The sequence below is a fragment of the Pinus tabuliformis genome, chromosome 9, assembly GCF_031772625.1.
Source record: "Pinus tabuliformis cultivar Carrire ecotype Pingquan chromosome 9, CPIR1, whole genome shotgun sequence".
NCBI classification, from domain to species: domain Eukaryota; kingdom Viridiplantae; phylum Streptophyta; class Pinopsida; order Pinales; family Pinaceae; genus Pinus; species Pinus tabuliformis.
In genome coordinates this window covers 1905616866-1905626192 of record NC_142307.1, presented here as the reverse complement: position 1 = coordinate 1905626192, position 9327 = coordinate 1905616866, and positions in this window count along the sequence as shown.

The following is a 9327-nucleotide window of genomic DNA, read 5'->3' as shown; positions in this document are numbered from 1 at the left end:
GGAAATTATGGAAATCCAAGTTGTCACGGATCCCTTGGTTTGTAGATAAGATTTTATACACAGGAATGCAAGCAAAGTTGGTTCTCATACCTATGCCTTTTCTTTTTCTTTTCTTTTTTTCTTTTCTTTTCATTATTGTATTTTATTTTATTTTTTCTTCTTCTTTTCCTTATTTTTTTTAGAGAAAAGAAATTATAATTCTTTTGATGGTAGGAAAGGAGAATATCCTTTCCTTACTAACTTCACATCAAAATTTTCTTGCATATGTTTAACAAATTCTTCTTTTCTCAAGGGCTTATGATATGATTTTAGTATATGCCCATTAACAAGGAAGGTGATATTTTCCAATTATCAACTTTAATAATTATATTCAAATTCAAAAAAATTTAGAATTGATAAAAAAAATTAATTTAAATTCCCCTTCATCTATAACAATAATAATAAAGTGTAGTAATAATTATTATTGTTATTATTAATAATTAAATTTATTATTAGTTTTAATTAACCAATTAACACTAATAATTATTATTATTATAATAAAAATAGAAACTATATCATTTTCATTATTCACTTTATTAAATATTTGTATTTATTTAATTCTCCAATTATCATAATTGATTACCTAGTCGGCTCATTCATTTCCTTCCCATCCCATATTAATCCCTAACCTATGCGCTCTTCTATGTAGGTATTATCTTGATGATGAGTCATGCTATAGACTCGAAACAATGATAATTTTAAATGACCATTGTGGAATTAGTTCCAAACACTCAAATAGTTGATATTTTCTTCATAAATAGTCTTGATTCTAGTTGTTCCATTATCAAAAAAATATCTATTTCATAGGGACCAAGCTAATGTGTCTAAATTTTTCCTTGAAAATATTTGAACTTAGAACCAAAAAGAAGATCCCAGTCACCTAGCTTGAAGTTCTTGACTTTGATGTATTTTCCATGCAAAATGCCACCTTGTTCTTTGTTACCGAATTATGTTGTTCGTTGTATGGCATCTTGTCATATCTCATCTAATATCATTCAACTGTGTTAATCTAAGTTTTTGAGCTTTAGATAGATCAAGTCCCAACTTTGTTGTTGTCTTGAAGGTCTCCACTTGGAATTCAAATAGAAGCAAAACTTGCTTCCCATAGGCAAGCCCATATGGAGTATGTACATTAGTGTTTCTCCATATGGTGTGGTATGCCAAAAGTGCTTCTGGAAGCTATTTTTCCTAATCATTTATGTGCAAGTGTATAGTCTTGGTTAGTATAGCTTCAAGTACCTTGTTGGTAGATTTCTAATGTTTGATCTTGTATTGCTCCATAATTTTCTGCACCAATTTAGATGTGAATTGAGCACCTTGATTTGTCACAATTTCCCTTGGGACACCAAAATGAGTGAAAATATCCTCAAAAAGAAATGTAACTACAACATTTTCAGTAGCAAAAGGAAGTGGCTTAGCTTCTACCCATTTTGTAACATAATTTGTACAAATAAGAATATACCTCTTTTGTTTGGATGGAGGATTGATTGGACCAACAAAATCAAGAGACCATTTTTCAAAAGGCTCTACCAATACCTGAGGATGTAGAGGCATCTCATCTGATGGAATGGGATTTCCCATTCTTTGACATCTATCACATATTTTGGCATATTCAGCATCTCTTAAAAGATAAGTTCAATAATATCCCAAAATAAGCACTTTGTATGCAGTTCTCTTATGAGAAAAATGTCCTCCACATGGTTCATCATGGGAAGCTCTTAATATATCTAACACTTCATCCTCACAAACACATCTCTGGATAATCAGATCAAATCATGTTTGGTATGATTCTCCCTCTGTTGCAAATGCAATAAAAAATCCTAATTTAATTTTGTCATTGAATTAAATTAGGAATAAAATTACAATTCCACATCACATGACAACTTGTATTAGTTAACTAAGTTAATTTGACCTAGTTATCTCAATTAATTCGAATTGAGGGTCTAACTTGAGTCATGTAGAGTGTCTCCTACTTTATAGGAGCCTTGGTTGAGTTTATTTTGAGTTGTAATTAATTAATTCAGATAAATTGAATTAAAGTCAATTAAACTAGCTCCAATTGTTGGAGGAACTAGTGGGAGGTCTAGGAGTGGGACGCTGCCTATAGTGATCAACCAATTCACTAATGATTCACTGATAAATAACTCATGCATGTTAGATCTTAGAGTTTCCCAGTTGAAATTGGAGTTCAAGGACAATGCACTATCAGTTGTATAACCATCTAAATTGTACAGGTGGTGCATGCAGTCAGAGGAAGGCCTGTGATGGATTATGCAATTCATTTGAGGAATTTCCCTAATTAATAGGGGGCTAATTCTGAAGGAAACAACGCAAGTAAATAGGGAATTGAGCAAGCGATAAATTGGCTAAGTATTGGCCTAGGGTTGTCTAGGAAGTTGTGATAAGGATAGAGATATTGAAAAGGTTTCTCGGGCTTGAGAAAAGCATTGTAATCTTCTCATATGTTTTGACTAATGCAATATACAGATAGCAGGGTTTTTAGTTGTGGCTTTCCCCAGGAAATCATTGTGTAATGTGTTGATTGAATTCTTTCTCTTGTATGCTTCGTGATTTCACGATCGTTTAATTGTTTCTGCTAATGAGTAGAGTAGATTCAAGTCTATTGTTTTAGTAAATTACAATTAGCAGTTTGAATCTACATGGTATCAGTTCAAAAATGACTCTAGAAGAAGAGAATACTATTATTATTTTTTGTAGGTGACATCAAATTTGTAGTATCATTCTTTAGGATCAAAAGGATATCATTCTACAGATTGAGACTCAAATATTCCCTTGAGGGTAGTTCAAACTATATTTCTTGGAAGGGCAAGATGGAAGCAGTGTTGGAAGATAATGGGCTGAAGGAATTCATAAACACAGATATTCCTAAGCCAACATATGTTGAAGACCTGGCAGAGTGGATAAAATGTCTTACAAAGGCGAGAAGAGTTATCCTAGAATAAGTTTGAAATCATATTGTCTCGAACCTCCATAGTAAGTAGACTACATATGCAATGTGGAAGGCCTTGACAAAACTGTTTCAAAACAACATTGACAACAAGAAGTTCGCGTTGAAGGACAAGCTTAGAAAAATAAATATGGAGAAGGGCGACATAATACCAAATTACTTGACCAAGTTCACCCAATGTCAGGATGAGATTGGAAGTGTTGGTGTTATAGTTTTTGAAGATGATCTGGTCAGCCTAGCACTTCTAAGCCTTCCCAAGAGCTGGAAGAACTACTAGGATTCGGTAAATTGGGGGCGGAATCTACCAGAGTGGGAGCATTTGTGGTCCGACTTGGTGCAAGAAGAGATTCAGTGGAACACCAGAGGTGGAACCTCATCCAAGCATGATGATGAGGAGAACTGTGCCTTAGCTGGAAAGGAAAATAAAGGTAAAGGGAAGTCATCCCATCCCAAATCAAATTACATCCAGGGCGGAAAGAAGAAGGACTTGTCAAAGATTAAATGTTTTCACTGTCATGAGTTGCGACACTATGCCACGAAGTGTCCACACAAGAAGGTCAGCAAGAATCCCTCAGGAGGAGCGGCAGGTGAATCTCTTGCTTCACAATTTGAGCTAGATTTCACCCTCATCACTTGCATGGTGACATCGGTGATGGGTAGTGTGTGGTATCTAGATAGTGAAGACTCATTCCATATGACTGACAACAAATAATTATCCAGTGACTTGGAGGAGAAGGACCTCTAAATGCACATCGAAATGGGATATGATGGAAGGTATAGTGCGACCGACATTAGTACTATTACTTTTCATTGTGAGTCTGGTTATCCTCTCACATTAAAATATGTCATGTCTATTCCGAGTCTGAAGAAGAATTTGGTTTCAATTTCCATGTTGGATGACTATGGCTACGATGTGACATTTAGAAAAGGAAAGGCTTTCCTTCGTCACATAGCATCAGGACAAGTGAAGTGGATCAGGGTTCGGGTGAAGAACCTTTACAAATTAGATGTAGAATATTGTGTTTCTTTGAGCACAAAAACATAGAAGGTGCAGAGCCGAGACATCAGTGAGTTATGGCATAGAAGATTGGGTCACTTGTACCACGGAGCTTTCAAGATCATGTAACATATTTCTACAGGACTTCCCAAGGGTACACTAGAGAAAAGAGATACTTCCAAAGGGTGTACATTGAGGAAGTACACCAAAGCCACCTTTCATGATAAGGACACTCGTGCACAAATGATCCTTGAAATAGTTCACTCAGATGCATGTCGATTGTTCTCGATAGCCTCCACGACCAAGCACAGATTTTATGTAATATTTGTAGATGATTTCTCACATAAGCGTTGGATTTTCTTCATGCAAAATAAATATATGGTGTTCTCTAAATTTTTTGAATTTGAAGAACTTGTTGAGAAAGACACTGGTAGGAAAGTGAAGGCTCTTAGGATCGATAACAACGGAGAATATGTGTCGAATGAATTCAAGAACTTTTTTGCATCAGAAGGAATTTGATGGGAGTTAATAGCACCCAATAACCCACAGCAGAATGGGGTGGCTGAGAGGAAGAACATAAGTATTGTGGGAAATGAATGGGCGATGTTACATGATCAGGGTCTACCATTGCACTTGTGGGTTGAAGCATAAAACACAATTGGATATGTGTAGAATAGGAGTCTTCATTAGATTATTGGGATGAGTACACTAGAAGAAGCCTTTTCAGGTAAGAAACTAGATGTGGCACATTTAAGGAACTTTGGTTCATCATTTTACTTTAATGTTACCAACGATGCAAGGAAAAATCTAGAGCCAACAATGGAGTTGGGCATATTTGTGGGGTACACTGATACACCTCACAACTATTGAGTGTCCCTACCATCTCACACAATTACAGTGGTTCGTAGAGAATTGAAGTTCGATGAAGTGAAGGCCATGAGATGTTCCCTTGAGAGGGAGATTCAATTACATGGAGATGAGGAGATTTTAGCTCCAAAGGAAGTACCTCAGGATTCCAAAGGAAGAACCTCAGGATTCCAAAGGAAGAACCTCAGGATGATATGGAGCAGCCACCTGTAGAGGAGAATAGAGTGGAAGCACCCACTCATGCAGAGACTTATAGATATGGAAGGAATCACACTAGAGAGGTTGACAGATTGATGCTTGATGCTATAGATAATGTGTTGAGCACCCACATCACAACGCAGGTAGAGGAGGTCACCAGATCGGTACACCGACTACATGGTTTTGATGAGCGAGAGTGTAGATATTAAGCCATCCTCATTCGAGGAAGCAGTGCAACAACCAGTATGGGTTGATGCCATGGTTGAGGAGTATGAATCCATTATCAGAAACAATGTTTGGGAAGTGATCCCAAGACTACAAGTTAGTGGTGAGTTCCAAATGGCTTTACAAGGTAAAGAAAGCATCAAATGGGAGTGTGGAGAAACACAAGGCCAGATTTGTGGCTAGAGGGTTCTCTCAGGTAGACTGAATTGATTACAAGGAGACCTTTGCTCCAATAGCAAGGTACTCTTCAACAAGATCTATTCTAACACTTTCAGCGTAGATGGGATGGAAGATAAATCATATGGATGTGAAGACAACATTCTTCAACGGAATGATTGAGGAAGATGTGTACATTGAGTAGCTGAAAGGATTTGAGACCTTCAACAGAGAATCGCATGTGCGCAAACTCAACTGAGCGTTGTATGGATTGAAACAATCACCCCATGCTTAGTACACGAGGATTGACAACTATTTCACCAGGTTTGGATTCACCAAAAGTGAAGCAGATGTGAACCTTTACCATATTGTGGTCAAAGGAAAATTGTTGATTATAGTATTATATGTCGATGATTTAATTCTAACAGGTGATTAGAAGGTGGTAAAGTATTGCGAAGAGGATATTACAAGAGAATTCGAGGTGAAGGGCTTGGGTCTCATGCATTATTTACTTGGTATGGAAGTATGGTAAGGAGATGAGGAATTGTGTGTCTCTTCAGGAAAGTATGCCAACGAGATATTGAAGAAGTTCCACATGGAGACTCGTCTAGCAAGGAATTGGAGGAAGGAAGATGCTACTTCAAGTGAAGTAGTGGAGGCAACTATTTATAGGCTGTGTGTGGGTTCACTTATGTACTTGGTGAACACATGACCAGACATATGTTTTTCAGTTAACCAGCTTAGTCAAGCAATGGTTAAGCCAAGAAAATTCTATTGGAAGGCAATTAAACATGTGTTGAGATACCTCAGAGGCACAACTCAGTTTGTTCTTTGGTACAAACAAACAAAGGGAGTGAAGCTTCAAGGCTTCATAACTGTAGATTGGGCAATGATTCCATCCAACAGGAAGAGCACATCAGGGGGAATCTTTAGTATTGGGTGAACAATAGTTTCTTGGTACAATAGGAAGCAGAGATCAGTTTCACTCAGTTCAGTGGAAGCATGGTAGATGGTGCTGGGAGTGCTGGCAGGCAGGATTGCACAATCCTGGAGCCCAACAGGTTGCCAGAGAGGATTGTGGAATTTCTAGAGGGAAGGTTGGTTTCCCTCCAGAAATGCACAATTTTCAAGGGAATGGAAAATGAAGTTCATGGAGGCCTCATTCATAAAAAGGATTTTGAGTAACAGTTGGCAAGCTTTTTGGCTCAAGCTTTTTACAAGTTTTGGTGGAGATCTCTTCTATTCTCTCTCTCTCATATTCTTGGAGACTTAGAGTTTCCTTGGAGCACTCTTGGAGGGTGTGGCATACTTGGATTCTTGGAGCAAGAAGGCAAAGGAAGAGCAGGAAAGTGCAAGAGGACAACAGGATCAACAACTACAACGGGATTTGCTTGCAGGTACCGAGTTGCATGTATGTTTTCCTCACTAGTCTCAACATGCATGAGTTATTCAAGCAACTTGTGAGGCTATATGGATGTGGAAGATCTGTGTTAGGTTGTTTGTTCAGAAAATGGATCCTACAGTGATTTACTGTGACAATCATAGTTGTATCAAACTCTCTAAGAATCCATTTTTTCAATTTCGGTCTGAACATATCGACATATGTTATCACCATCTACGAGATTGTGTCCAGAGAAGAATCATGTTGCTAGAGTACATTCCTACAGAGGAACGGGATGCATATATTTTGAAAAAGGCATTATCAAGATGCAAATTTGAGTTTCATAGAGGAAGGATTAGGGTAGCAGATAATCCTTTTCTTGTTGAGAGGGAGTTTTGAAAATGCAACAAGAAAATCCTAATTTAATTTTGTCCTTGAATAAAATTAGGAATAAAATTGTAATTCCACATCACATGACAACTTGTATTAATTCACTAAGTTAATTTGACTTAGTTGGCTCAGTTAATTCAAGTTGAGGGTCTAATTTGAGTCATGGAGAGTGTTTATTACTTTATAGGAGCCCTTGTTGAGTTTATTTTGAGTTGTAATTAATTAATTCATTTTAACTGTGTTAAAGTCAATTAAACTATTTCCAATTGTTGGAAGAACTAGTGGGTGGTCTAGGAGTGGGTTTTTGTCTATAGTGATCAACCAGTTAACTAATGATTCACTAATAAATAACTCATGCATGTCATATCTAAGAGTTACCCAGTTGAAATTAGAGTTTAGGGACAGTGTACTATCAGTTGTATAATCATGTGAATTGTACAGGTGGTGCATGCAGTCAGAAGAAGACCTATGATGGATTTCTAAATTCCTTTGAGGAATTTTCATAATTAATAGGGGGCTAATTCCCAAGGAAACAATGCAAGGAAATAGGGACTTGGGAAAGAGATAAATTGGTTAAGTATTGGCCTAGGCTTGTCTAGGAAACTGTGAGACAGATAGAGATAGTGCAGAGGTTGCTCGACCTTAAGCAAAGCATTGTAATCTTCTCCTATTTTATGAATAATGAAATATACAGATAGAAGGGGCTTTTAGTTGTGGCTTTCCCCAGGAAATCAATGTGTAATGTGTTGATTGAAATCTTTATCATGTATGCTTTGTGATTTTGCGATCGTTTAATTGTTTCCACTGATGAGTAGAGTAGATTCAAGTCTATTGTTTTAGTAAATTACAATTAGAAGCTTGAATCTACAAGGAATTTCTACACCCTCTATCCACATATAAGGTGCAATGGCTTTGATGACTTTTTGTTTTTCTCTGGCTGACAATTGTGGAGGAAATTTTCTTGTAGCCAAATAGTTAGCAATATCTGCAAACCAAGGAGTTTTAGTAGATACTACAAAAAGATATTCATCAAGAAAATTATCCTTTACGGGAGTATCAATATTATCATTCTACATCCTCGAAAGGAAATCAACAATTGTGTTTTCCTTTCCTGGCCTATCCAGGATGGTAATATTGAATTCTTGTAACAATAACAACCATCTAGTGATCCTACCATTAGTAATTGGTTTATTCATTAAATATCTAATAGCAGAATGATTTGTATGAATGAAAGTTTCATAACCAATAATATAATGTCTAAATTTATTAATGGCATGAACAATAACTAAAAACTTCTTTTCTATAACTATATAATTTAACTCTGTGGGAGTTAAATTTTACTCGTATAATAAATAACATAAGGGGTTAAGTCTTTATGTCCCGATACAACTGCTAAAGTTGTCTGAAGCATCAGTTGAGATATGAAATGTGTTATATGAAATCTATGACTACAGACAAAAGTATATTCCCTAGACCTAATGGCATGGTCTAAAACAACAGAAATCAAAGACTATAAATTCATCCTTAGAGGAATTGGAGAATGGAAAGATGCTTACTTGTGATTCATCGCAAGCTCTTCTCTCCTCTTGATTTATAATCTCCAACCGTAACTCTGATCGCTATAATTAGAACCTGCACAAACAATCAACACAAGCCAAAGATCTATGAAATCTATGTAGAATTATCCAATCACTCTATTCAATGGATCAACATAGCATTGAAATATATGAATGTAAACATAACATAACACATATAGGAAAACAATATACTCTTTGTATTAATATGAAAGGGAGATATTTTACAACCAAAAGTGGAAGCTACTATTGTAGAGATCTCCGTAAGTTGACTTGTCCTTCCCTGCCACAATGTACACCTCAAGGTAACCATAATGCATAGGAATGATAACTCTCTTATGATCAAAGCAGTAGCATAAGGGTATGATTAGTCTAAAAAATCCAACCACTAGCTTGTGGATGCCAGTAAATATATACAAAAGGATGGTAGCCTAAGAATTCTTATCCATTTACCAATCTAGGCTTGAGATCCACTCTTGATGGGAGGATGAGCTCAAGGGATAAGAGGTGAAAACTCCAAGGTAGGATCATA